Raw genomic sequence first — 13917 nt, forward strand, 5'->3', positions numbered from 1 at the left:
AATATGTAAACCCTCTTGCATTTTCGCATTTTGTTCCACTCCCCGTTATTATCAGCTAATGATACAGAAAAATAAAAAGTAAGGCAATACACAAGCCCCCTCCCCCCTTCGCCACACTGGCATTTGCGATATATTGAAACAAAGGTCGTCGCAAGGGGGAGGGAAAGTCCAGTGTCCAGGATTTAATAAAATTATCCCCTCAGGGGTTATTACCATTGGCTTTCGAAAAACAGGGAAAGGTGCCAGCAGTCTTAAACTTCATTTATCGTTTCATTAATTATTCCATGATTTTTTTTCCCCCCAAGGAGTCCAAGGTATGGTTGTCTCACCAGAAAAGACTCGAAAAATTACCTCCCTCGTCCTACCCCATGATGCATCAAAGTTGACAACCCCACCCCCTTCTTGGACTACCATTACCAGGCGTTACTTCACCTCTGATCGCCAGTATCGCAAAAAATTGTCGCAAAATATACTCACAATTCACCCAAACCATCAATTAAAACCCCCTCTTAAAAAATAATTCCGTGACAAACCCCTAGCAAACTGTCCCCAATAATTTCAATAAAAAAAACCCCCAATTTATTGTCAAAAATTGACCAAGTTCTCCTTGCACGAGTGCCCCCTCGCAGCTCCATCCGTCCCAGTAATTGTACCTTACAATGAGAAATAATTGCTACGTTAATTAAGATTAAACGTTGGAATGGAGATACATATCAAATTGTAAAAAGACGTAATACACTTGGCTCGATAATTACTTTATTAGAGACGTGTGGAGGCAGTATATCTAGTTGATTGCATCCTCGTGCAAAGTAAATGGACCAATATTAGTTTTTTCCACTCGTGCCTACCAGAATGAAGGAACACCGAACCCTCTGGACATTGTTACGTGTATGTGTGTGTATATATATATTTTTTTTCATCATCGCGTGCTCACTATTTTGTTTGGTATAAGTGCGACGGTAGTTCGTAGCCATCGCTAATATCGACGTTCAGACACCATGTATGAAGCAGTAAGCAAGGTAGCCCATGCCGCCCTGTAATTCAGACACCGCTGCATCCAAATAAAGAATTCATAATGGCGATGATGATCACCACCAATTTTCTCAAAATATATTTCGATTCACCAATAACTCAACCAATTTGATGCTCTTTCCCGTATGCAGTGTATTACATCATGACACAACAGTTCCATTTCCCTTTACCTCGACAATAAATTGATAATTCAATGTAAAACGATGATGATGATGGTGATGGTGATGAGTGGTATCCAGATTCTTCGATACCACCGAAATCATTCAGAGTACTCAGACATTAACGACTCGTTGGTGAATATACAACGATATATCGCTTCATCTGCTCAAAGATCCACCACTTAACGGTTATAAACTATCACTTTGCATAACATCATTGGATATCGACACGCCTCCGTAATTCGGAATCATTTACCCGCTGACTGATGTACATACACTGGTAGCTGTTATGTATTTGTCCAACTCGGATTCATTTTCACATGTCAGTCAATACGTAGCCCATTAGACGATACTCGATCCGTAATTTCCGATGTACATAACACGCAAGGGGCAACTTTTCAATAATTAGACTTGAGTCCCTAATCACATGCTTCATCAATACATGAGTATCTTGATGGTGAATTACTGCAGAGAGCATCGGCAATCACAATTATTCAGATTATCACGAGTGCTCATGTGCAGGTGGAAATTAGCCGCAAGTTCAAGTTTCACTCTCGTTAATCTGTTTTTGATTACTGATTCACTTGATTAAATACTTTACCCGCGATTTATTGACGAAACTTGGGAGAATGTGAGATGGCTATTGGCAGGAACTTCTTTGACATTGGGAAACTGCCAAGGTACCTTCATTGGATCAACCTTGTCCAGGTAAACATTGCCACCTGAATACCCGATTATATGGCTACGTATACCGGAGAAATTTAGAAGGGGTTGTGTGGTGACTCGTTGTCGTGGCGAATGAGACAGCTGATGGGCCACCCGTGTCCCTCCAGGCTATAGCCAAGATGGCCAATCAGTGTAGGGCCGTCAGGTTGCCGTCCTCGCTCTAATGACACCTAGCGGCTAAAAAGCCATGATATTGGACAATTGGATTGCTGCGACAACAAATTACTCTCTTGACGTGTATCATGATGTTTTGTATGCACTTGCTATTGCGCGGTAGAATTTTATCAGAAGAAAAATGTACATCACGGAGTCATCAATAGTGGCTGGTTGGTCCTGTTGTACAAGAGAGTTGAAAATATATAGGTGGCATAGAGGTTAATGGCAAGGGGGTACCGCGCACGCTCAGAGTACCTGCCAAGAAGAGGCCCAAGCGGCTTGAGGCTCCTGATTACAGACCTCAACAGGCGCGATCCCTTGTACACTCTCGCTCTCACCTTCCTGGGACTATCCTCGTATTAGCCTCTCTGTTATTCATCACTATATACGTCTATGGATTCGAACCGACGCCCAAGAAGTTCAAGTCTTTGCTTTAAACTGATGTGCTCCATATATGAGGAATTATCTTGCGATAAAGCTCCGTAGAGAAATTTTCCGATTAATTTGTCGATTAATGAGGCCAGTGGGTTCTCGGAAAAATCGGGACGAGTGGATTGAGAAATATCTGATGGCCCGATGGGATCAGTTGAGACCACCCGTCAATCGCGGGCGTGGCACAATCGTCCGGATGGAGTTGCCATCCTATATATCTTTCTTTTGTTCTCCCCGCGTATCAATCGCTACCCAAAATTCATATAATTCTAGACCGCTATTGGGTCAAATTGAATATTCATCTTGCGTAGTGTAATGGGTATGGTGCTACGTCAAAAATAATTATTTCAATGAATAAACAATGTCTGAATGAAAATTTGTGGGTAAAGTTTCCTGTCAGGTCTAGAATTTTCATGATTTCCTGCATACGATTACTGAACTTGAAGGGAGTACCGTTCCTTACTATTTATCCCTCGGAAGAACATTCCCCGAAATCATCATACATTAATTTTTCTTCGGTTTGGGAATAGAAATCAGGCGACGATCACTCGTGATACGCTTTTCTGCAACGGTAATGTAAATTTAATGGGGCAATTTCTGTACGTGAAGTCGCCTAAAATCGAGACACATTTTCATTGTATGCAGACATTTTTTAGTCTCGCTCTTTATTTTGATCCTGATGTTGTATTATTATTAGGCATTAGTATTCTTCTTTTCAAGGGAACTGTGTACATGAACTAGCTCAATAGTGTTCATATTTGCCTCCTAAGCAAGAAGCCTTTGTTACCCACTTTTTTGTACATACATACAAAGAGGCAACGTGTAACTTCATGTTTAGGGATACATCTCTAATAACGTGCACACCACACGAGACGACGCTACACATGTCTGGGAGTCACCCGGTGGTGGCGTGTGTACGGCGGCAAGACGAGCCCAGATTAGAGGCCACTGGGATAATTAAGTAGCGCTCTCGAATAACGTGCAGGTACTGAGTTTCAGAAACTACGATGATATTTTAGAACAATAACTTCTGATGAAGAGATGACCATTTATTTTCAGCCGAAAGAAGAAAAAAAAGTTTCAAAAATTGTCCGGTGCCATCTCAGTTCAAAATGTTTCAAATTATATTTCGTGATAAGAAGGGAACTGATGTTTTTCCATAGTACATTGTGAAAAATGTAATAAAATAATTTGAGAGTGTAGAGGTGTGATTTTGACGTGTCTGAAAAGAGTTGGCCACAGAAACTCGACAAGAAAAACAGAAATAATATAATACACTGGATAAAGTGAGAGGTGCAGATGAGCAAAGATGAGGTGGGGGTAAGAAAGGCTGAAGAAATCGGGTGGGGAGGAAGATCAAACGAGCCGACGAGCCACGGGGTGGTCTCTACCCGCGTTCCTTTTTCCACTCTTCCTTCTCCATCGCCGCTCAAAGCCGCGGCCGTACCTCATACTATATCCAACTCCTTTTATACCTATATTATTCATATTTTCACCTTACAACTTGTCGCACACAGTCTAGTCGAATATTTTCTCCCCACCCTTATCAAATACTGGACAATAATTCCATATTGAAAAACCAAATTAAATTTACCCGCTCCCATTAATTTAGTTGTCTTCAGATAATTAAAGCGCAATTTGGTATAAAAATAAATAGGAAAATATGTGTTTAGGGAGAAAAATGTATCGCCCGCGTGAGAGAAAACGGAGAGGCTGACCCCCGGGGTACGACAATTCAACTGACCTGAGGAGCCGTCAACACTGCCACCCAATTTCTGGGGGGAATTAATGGGCGCTGACGAACGGGATTCGTGCTGATTATTATTGGAAATCATCAGGAGCCTCCATTGACTCGGAAAACGAGGAGAATGTATGGAGGGATTCACTAATCACCGTAGCACACCCAACTCGGATGACGCGATTTTAATAATAAATTTCCAACAAATCACGCGGGGGTTAGGTCGCTATTTTAGGGTGGGGGATGATTTTAGTTGCAAATGCACGAAGCGCCGGGAGATCCGACAAAGGCCTCAAAAGAAAGACCGCGCGTCGCCGTCCACCTCCCCTCGAGGCATATATAACATATACATGAGAGAAGTTTGAAATGTGTAGGCACATATTCACTCCTTCTCTCCCTCCTCCTCTGGCAATCACTTGTGAGCGTCTCTCTGTTATTTCTCCACACCTTAGCCATTATCATACAAACGTCGATGATGACCGTCACACCGGAAAATGTTTGAGTCTCAGCCACAACATGAGAGAAATCATCTCAAGTCTTTTACCTATGCAACAGATAATCACTGACGGCAATACTTTGTACAGTCAATAGCCCAGTGAAAGAACTCAGACCCAGAATTCGGGAAAGAATGGGAGCCCAGGTGGTGGGAAATTAGTGGAAAGACCTCAGGATTGGAGGGAGACCCTAATAGCGCTCACCGGATGCTATCGACGATGTTCCAACACCTCTTGTTCTCGAAGGCCTATCATTTTTTTTTTCATCCTGACCAGAGAGGTGGAGGGAGGCCGGTTCATATTACCCTGGGCATCTATAGCTCAATTTGCCGACACCTCGCTAAGTATAGGTTGGGTGGGTGGTCCTTACCATGGCATCCACAAGACTCACGCGCGAGAGGGCTTCTCACTTCAGCTAATCCACTTTGGAAATCATCGGATTAGGCGTAAGAAAAATTTATCCCTTTGGACGTAACTTGGATACATATTATTTTTTTTTTTCTCCTCCCTATCCTGCAACAATCTCTCATCACGAAAAATACGCTCTATTCTCATGCTTCCTGATGGCTCGGCCACACTGCGGTGACCGCGATATGACGGAGAATTGTTGATTCCCCATCCAGCTACTCTCGAAGTGACGCAATACCCTGAGAAATTGATGAAAGAGAAATACAGTCGTGCGACGAGTGTAAAAAAATGTCAAAATTTAATTCAAGGAAAGCCACACGTCGACGACTCGTTAATCAACTTCCGCTTAGGCACAACCTTTCTCGCGCAGCGCAGGTTAATTAATTCGTACGCTTAATCCCCACCCCTTGGCATACATCTCCCTCCCCCCCCACCCCACCAACCATCATATTTCTCAATTTTAATCGATACCAGAGTTTGGCTGTATTTTGGGTGTGCGCTAGTGGCTTTAGCTGCGGCCCTGTGTGTGACTCGTGTAATTGGCTCCCAACTGGACTTCAAAGGGTGCCGCTCACCTTCATCCAAGCCGCCATACGACGCTCCAGCATTGGATAGAAATGGTGGGGAGGTAAGCGAAGCCAACAATCGAGCGACTGAGACCGCATGCGACTCCTGAAAATTATAGTGGCTGAGTTGGAGTGAGATGGCTGTGCAAAATGAGACAGGTTGGCTGGTGGAGGAACAGGAGGTTGACTGTCGTGGTGAGGAAGGAAGAGAGGTGGATGGTGTGTGAGTGAGACAAGGGGGTAGGGGGTGAGGCTATTGGAAGTCGCGCGTGCGCAACCGAGTGAGAGGGAGTGTGACAGAGCGATGGGAGAATTGATGAAGAAAACGTGGGACACGATGCAGCAGCTCTTGAGAAACGTTGCTGAAGAGGATGATAGGGGAAGGGATGGGTGGGGAACACGCGGCCGACTGACACGAACAAGACGGACAAGATCGGTTACCAGTGTTTTCAACGGTGAACCGGCCGGCTCGGATATAGCTCGCTTGATAAGTCCAATAACCCTGTCTCGTTTGCGTTAATCGGTATCCCACTCACTCGTCCTGTCCTGGTGTTGAAAATATCATTATGAACACGTTTCTTAATCCTCCAATAATCATCAAATGAAATATCTCATAGATATACATTTTTTACGATCAATTTGAATTGTCAATAATTTATACAACTATCTGTGAATGTCTATTGTAAATTGTCGAGAGTCTCGTGTAGACGTGATCAGGCTCATCTGTTGGAGTCTCGATACGCGCTACGAAGCGTCGCAAAACGACTCCTCGGAGGGCAACGTCAAAGGCGGCCGGTTTTCTCGTTCAAGATGAGACGGAGAGAAGTAGAGGGCCCTCCTTGACTAACTGCAACACTATTAATTGGACACCGGTTTGGCCTCACTCCTTCACCTCCCTTTATCCCTTTTCCCATGCCTTCTCTTTCACGGTAATATTTCATCAATCATTTTTGAAAATAATGTGGCGAATTCTTGTCCTGAGGAGGTCGAATATAAAATGGTTATGGGCAGTCGTGTTCTCCAGAAAGCGACGGAAACCCTTTGGGATGATATCCGGGAGCGTTAACTCTTTTACTTCCCCGAAGCAAACTCTGGGGGCAAAACGCAACAAGAAGAGCAACAGAAAACGGTAACGATACCGGCGTTTTGCTCATTACTGTTTTTATCCTTTTGCCGACACTCTCCTTTGCTCGGGACCTCGACAATCCCTTCCAGCCGCAAACATCAAGTGGAAGACCCCATTGTCCGTGACCAATCGATCCATGCCAATCAGTGAGAATTTTAGAGAAATTATACTGCTCTGTGGGTGACACTGATAAAGAAGGAAAATCCTTTGAATTCCAACACGTGAAATAGATTTTTTGTTGATAATATTTTTATTCACTGCACCGAGGGGAAAAAATGAGTACAAGTTAATGAAAATTGTAAAAGTTTGAGTAATTTTTCGGCTGAAATCATGTAATGATTTTGTATTTTATTGAATAATGAGCCTCTCAATTCCCTAAAGGTTTCCTGTTCTTTATTCGCAATTCCCATTAAAAAATACGATAAGTAATCTTCAATTTTCATTAAACTGTTGTCTCCTTAAACAAAAAACTACCACATGCTGGAATGAAGCATGCGAGCAAGTAGAAAACAAGCCCGAATGGAATGACAAACCTAATTCCCCTCAATCATTCAAAAATGCCCAGAAGAAATCGAATATAGATCACTCCAACACCTCTTCACCTATAACTGATGATTCCACGTTCAGTCTTAACAGGTTCATATTGCCGTGCGTCTCTCCCTCGCATTCATCGACGAGGACGGACGAGTGAAGGATTGAAACGAGAGGAAAAAAAAGGTGAAAAGAAACCCAGTAGAACAAAAAGAATTGAGTACCCCGGCTCGATGCTGAAAGCCGAGAATCACTATTAGGCAGCAGTTCAGGGACGGATTTTAAAAATCCTGAACCGCCACAGAGAATGTGACAGTGATGGCTAAGTGGACCACCACAATTTTCGTGTAATCAAGCGTCGATTTTGAGGGGAGAAAAAAAATATATCGATTAAACTTTTACGATCGAGTTCAAGGTATATGTAATAAGTCATTGGACGTGCCGTCAACTCTATTATGTTCAATGTAGATCAGACGAACACTTGCTTTCCTTCGATATTTTCCCATTGGAAAAATTCATCAGTGTGTGCATTGCGCCCATTAAAAATTAAAAATCCGTAAAGGCCTCGGAGCTGGAGAGGAATTGAGGAAAAAACCTGGAAAAAGGTTATACTGTTATCTGAGGAGGCCAGCCGATGCTCTCTACCTTTGTTTTATGACTAAATGTCATGGTGTAATAATGCACAATCCTCAAATGTAGCCGGCGTGCAACGTTTTTATAACACCCTCGTCGGCATCCTTTATTTTAATTACCCATTTTTAAAGTTTCGTTGCGGCTGAGGATAAAGATGACGAGGGGAAGTGGACTCGAAGGAGCCAAACCAAGATGTAATATTATTGATGCGAACACCTTGCAAACGTCATTTATTTCTGCTCCGATGCATCGGCACCCTCGAGAGAGAAAGAGAGATGGAGAGATCTCACTCAGGAAATTCGGAAGCGGATGATTTCACACTGTTCGGCCAGATAACTTTTGGGTCTCTCTCCCCTCTCCACAACCAGTTCCGCTCAGTTTCTCAGAAAGAAATAAAAAATGATGAAGCAAAATTGAATTGATGCCGGTGTTATTCAACTCATTGGCCGCTTGAAAAATGACTTTCCACCAGGAGAACTAATTTACCTTTTTTTACTCTCTTTCAACTTTTTTTCCTCAGTAGCTGTGATGCAGCACGTAGTCGTTCATCAGGTGGAAATTCTTGTTCACACTAAACATGTTCATCCATCCGATCGTTGAAGCCGATTTTAACTCGTTAATTTGTAAGTTTCCGGTCCTCGAGGAGGAATTAATTCGAGTGCATCACAGCAATTCCCCTTAAATAAATCATTCACTATAAAATCCGTGATATTTGTGGAGACTCCTGAGCTAACATCAATTGTCCATTGACGACGGTTCATCATTGTGCTCTATCATATCGGTAGATTACACGCAATCGTGAGGAAGAAACCCTTGATGCAAGATGATTTTTTATTTTCTTTTTGCTGATATTATTATTTCTTGAAACATAGTCGTTTGCGGGCAATCCTTACCGCAGCGTCACGTCGGCTCCTTTGGATCCGGTTTTTTTTTACCATCGTCCCCGTCAATTTTTAAGGGCTCTCCGAGATTGCTAATTGATTAATCATGATCCTCTGTATAAGCCCCTGCGGCATCTCTACGCGGCTTTCCATTACCTTTTTTTTTCCCTCACTGGGACCAAAGTGGGGACAAGAAAAATGAGAGGTGGACGTTGATGAAAAACACTGAAATGGTTTCTCGATGATGATTCATAAAAAGTTCTTCAATGGGCTAGAGAAGTTTATAACTCTCGGGTCAATGTGTTTGTGAAATTATCTATTCATCCATTCTATTTTCGTTATTTCTATCAATGTCATCGGTTCTTCACAGTCAATAAGTTAATTGCCTATAAATTAACCATTTATAGAGATATTAATATATGCGTAAATCATTCAATTACAATAACGAAGTGAATGAGCAATGATGAACCAAGGATTTGCAATTTTATACAGCATCAAATCACCTCGGAGAAGCTTGATGAGACGATCTTAATGTGGTACAAACCCATGGGCATTACTTGCACACGCAGAAAATCTTAATCATCGACGAGCACAGGTTTCTTTTATACCAGGTTGCTCTAAACGCAGCCAACGATTGGCCAAGGGGCGTTCAAAGAGTGCCGCCATGACTAGCTAGGAACGTCTTTTGTTTGTGAAACAATGGCGTACAAGGTGAGGCCCTCACTTAGCAAAGTCTGTGGGACTCGATCCTCAATGACAATGTTCCCACCCTGGGTATTTAATCTATTAGGAAAATTAGCGGTCCTCACCTTTTTTTCGTGCAAAAGGTGCTAAGTTTCACCAACGGATAATACTTGAGCCGTTTAACCTATCGGATCATCAACATTCCCATCTAGGGATTGAATCCAAATAGTGGGTTTCCAGTGACTTCAGCACTAGGTGATCCAGATCAACCTCGTTGATATGGCAAAGGACCAATTAAATTATTAGCCGGAGGCCAACGATTTTCCTTCCCTTCGATTTGACCTGTCTTCGGAAACCTGCTCCAATACCCAGCAAACTTTCCCCGCCTTAATTTGACTCTGGAGATGTCTATCACCATTGGGATTCTTCACGCAAATGGATATCCTGCTGGTCTAGATTGACAGCTCGTGGAATAAGAACTTATTCCTTTTTTTCCGTCTTCTCTTGTTCGATATTACAGAGCTCTCTGATCAATTACAGCTCTAATTACAATTAGCGTCAATCATGTTGAATGATGGAGTGTAGAACACTCGCATTTTTAATGTCACCCAGACCCTCACGCAATCAGCTTCGCCATTTGACTACGATGACGACTAGTAATTAGCCGACGGAATACTCACATTATTCACACGATACGTCCAGTTGAGGCTATAACCACCCAGAAGGTAGAGCTTGGGTCAGGACAGGCTGATTTTGCCTCGTTCCAGCGTCAATGATTATTTGATTATTCATACTTGGTTTAAGACAGCGACAAACAATTGATTTATAGATTATCACTATTCCGTCCACTATAGGTGACCTAGTATGATGGAACCTGCTTCGTCGATAAGTCGATTATAATGATGCCTGTCACTCAATCATTGCCGATAATTTTCCCACTTCCGAGAAACTACGCGGTCGGTAAAAAATTCCGAAGACCACTCTCTGTTCGGCTATCGGTAAGTTATCGACAAACGGAATTATCTCATCAATAATTGTGACTTCTTCTCGATAGTCGGGGAGAAAGAACGGAGTCTAATTAAAAATCTAATTAACGATAGAAAAAAATAATTTCCAGAGCATAAAATAATATTCGTAAATTACGCAAAGTAATTCCGAAAAAAGTTCAGTCATTTTCGTCGCAATATATTACTGGTTATCGACGGAAGAACGACAAGAGCTGGAAGGAGAAAGTCAAATTTGCTATCATAATAATTTTAATTGAGATTTCATTATATTTATCTATTAATTAGGGCCGTAAAATGGAGGAAATCCTTCCAAGTTAGGAAAACATTCTCAAGTGTTCCAATATGTCCAGTAATAAAGGTTGAGTTGCTGAAAGGATCCCACTGAAGCATCGTGGAACAGCGACAAAAAAGTAACCATAATATAAATTGAATAACAATCGTGTAAGGTCGGCTGTCACTCAATTTTTCAAATGAGCGGGCCTCGCGCCACCGTGCGTGTTTGCATGCCAGTCACTCATGTGTTTCCACCGATGGCTCGACGTTTATTTTTCCAAAATGGACGATAAAACATTACCGCAGAACCCCGACTGTAATTTGAGGACTATTTATAGATGAAACGACGTTTGAATATTTAACGAAATAATTGAGTGTTTCGGCGAGCCCAGATTGTCACTTCGTGCAACAGTTTCAATTAAAATCCTTTCCCTCCTTCATTGTTTGAAAGCATGTCATGATGAACAGGATGATACAAGGGGCAATTTTAGACAGCGCGCGTAGAGAAAATAATACTGTAATCAATTATATTTTTTCGTGATTTCAATGGATACGTTATAATTGAAATGAGGATAATAATCTACTTAGTTTATGGATATTTTATATTTGATTCTAGTATATTCGATTTGTGATAGCAGTATTGATAGAAAAATTATTTATATTGCCATTGAAAATCGAATGGACGAATATCAAGTATGAAATTTACTTCATTTAATTTTTTTTTCTTTCCGAGTGGAAATTCCAGACGTACAAGTGCACCGAGAGAAAAATATGACAATTTTTATAGTGCGATTCTGATAAAAAATACTGCACTGCTTGCAGGCCTGAGAAAAATTACTATGCCGTCTAGTGAAATGTCTTAATGGGCTTTCCCACGTCGGTACTAATAGGCTATACTCGGCACAATTGCTGTGTGGTACAGTAAAACATGAGAAAAGACCAAATAAAATAAACTGAATTATTAAAAGATTTGTATCAATTTTTCATTTAACCTGAAATAAAAAATGATAGACCTTCAACTTTTATAGGGATATTTAGTCTATTTAACGAAGTGGCATACCACTAATTAGAAAAATTACGGTATTGATAGGATTTTTATGTCTGAATAAAACACACTTAAGTATTCTACCATTTTGTCCCTCGATTCTAGTGCCCGGTGCAGTGATTTTTCACAGACTTTTCGGTCCGTATGGCTAAACGTCTTCAGATATGTTTGATATTCTGAAAAATTCTATTCAATTTTAATGCGATGTTTTGCAGTGTTTACAAACATTTTCGAAAGGGTGTGAAATATTAGCATTCGTTCGATAAAATATGCAGATGAAAAAATTCCTGGCCCATCTCCAAGATACTTTTGTCGAGTTGATCCGAACGATTTTCACCAAGAGCACTTCTCTGGATTGAACCTATCCTTGCATAACAAAATAACTTTTTCATCGATTCAATGTGCCCAACACTGGGAAGATCCTCGAGTGTCTATGCACGCGTACTCAAGTACCCACTCTGAATTTATTTCGAAGATATAAAAAAACGGGATTTCTGGCACACAAGACAAGTGCCATTTTATCATAATTTTTTCCCAATTTTTTGCTCAATATTGCCAATGCTTCCTCTTATTCAACAGAACTTCTAACATCAACTTCATTTTATTACGCGTACGTGTGCCCCCAAACTGCGGTCCCCGGTTCACGAAAATGTTCTCTTCGTACAGAAAAATCCACATTTTTTTTATTTCCTTTATTCCCCAACAGTTATATCCTTCCCCACCCACTCGACCGCATGAAACGCTGTTGATTGGCCCCAGTCGATCGACAATTTTCTTCGACGCCGGGCGTTTTTTTTTTTCACCGCGAAAAATTCGCCAAATTGCCTCTTTGAGAATCGCTCATCCCGAAGCAGCAGAAAAACGTTAATCTGCAGACAAACAGATGTATTTCCGTTTGATCGACGGTTAATCAATAATCACATTGTCTATTGATGGAAAATACTACGACATACTCTAGATAGTTTTAATAATAACGATTTTTTCATCAATTTTGTTCGGCTATTTTGAAAGGAACTTAGGAAATATGTATTTGGCTCTCATCCCTTCTACTGAAAATTACCGGGTTGCAAGTTTGAGATTTTAGTGAAGGTGTCTTCTTGCTCCTTTTCTAGATTTCTTTTTTTTCCATATTCACGTAGCTTATTCCACCTCCTGACACGCGCCTCAATCGAGGTTGCCAGGGGCGACCAGGGCGCACAGTCACAAGGACTATTGAAAAGGTTAAAGGGGACTTTGCACTTCGGCCTTTACAAGAAAAGCCATCATCTTCGAACTAACACAAGATTGTTCAATACGCTGTTGGAAAATTATTTGCTATAAATTGGTTGTCATAAATAAATATTTCAATACTTACAATAACTGAATTATTAACACTATTCTGTTCTCCTGGAACTTGCAGCCAAGAGCCCAATTGTATATGATACATAACAAAATATATATATTCTAAAAATTATATAATTCAATTTATATAAAAAAATTTAAAACCAGATTTTTCGACAGTTGCCTTCGTGTTTTTTCATATTTTCAAAAATATTGTTTTATACTTCATGTTTATATCGAGAAATTTCTAACAGTGTAAATTCTCATCAATATCTTTTCTTCGCAAGTTAATTATTGGAAAAATGCGGGGAAATTATACTTTCAAATCCCGACAACCAGACGAATTCGCGGTAGTTGGAAAAATTCAATGCGATATATCTATATTTTTTATTCTGTCGTTCACCAGTTCCTCCCACCTTGAAATGACTCGTAAAAATTGATAATAACTCTCGGCTTTCCATGAATATAAGCACACTTTCCAACAAATGCGCATGGAATAAATTTCATCCAGTGCAGAATGCTCTCCATTTCGTGGGAGAATACATAAAATTCTTAGGCCTTTCATAGTTGAGCAAAAAAAAGTGTCGGGCATTAATTCGTGACTTTACAGAGGCTCATATCCGAGCAAATATTTTCCTCAACAATTAAAAAAAGACACGTAATTGTTATTGAATATTTCCCTTGGTGCACTCGCCTGTGCAGTATGT

General features: G+C 40.9%; 1 long non-coding RNA gene across 1 annotated transcript; it reads right to left on the minus strand.

Moving 5' to 3' along the window:
• Nucleotides 1-6533: 6533 nt before the first annotated feature.
• LOC135162981 (uncharacterized) lies at nucleotides 6534-10428 on the minus strand. The gene is made up of 5 exons (XR_010299048.1): nucleotides 10246-10428; nucleotides 8894-10091; nucleotides 8487-8812; nucleotides 8120-8381; nucleotides 6534-7962 (listed from the first exon to the last, which is right to left on the minus strand). It is a non-coding gene; the product is annotated as an uncharacterized LOC135162981 (long non-coding RNA).
• Between the last annotated feature and the right edge of the window lie 3489 nt (nucleotides 10429-13917).

The sequence above is a fragment of the Diachasmimorpha longicaudata genome, chromosome 5 (genome assembly GCF_034640455.1).
Source record: "Diachasmimorpha longicaudata isolate KC_UGA_2023 chromosome 5, iyDiaLong2, whole genome shotgun sequence".
Classification (NCBI taxonomy): domain Eukaryota; kingdom Metazoa; phylum Arthropoda; class Insecta; order Hymenoptera; family Braconidae; genus Diachasmimorpha; species Diachasmimorpha longicaudata.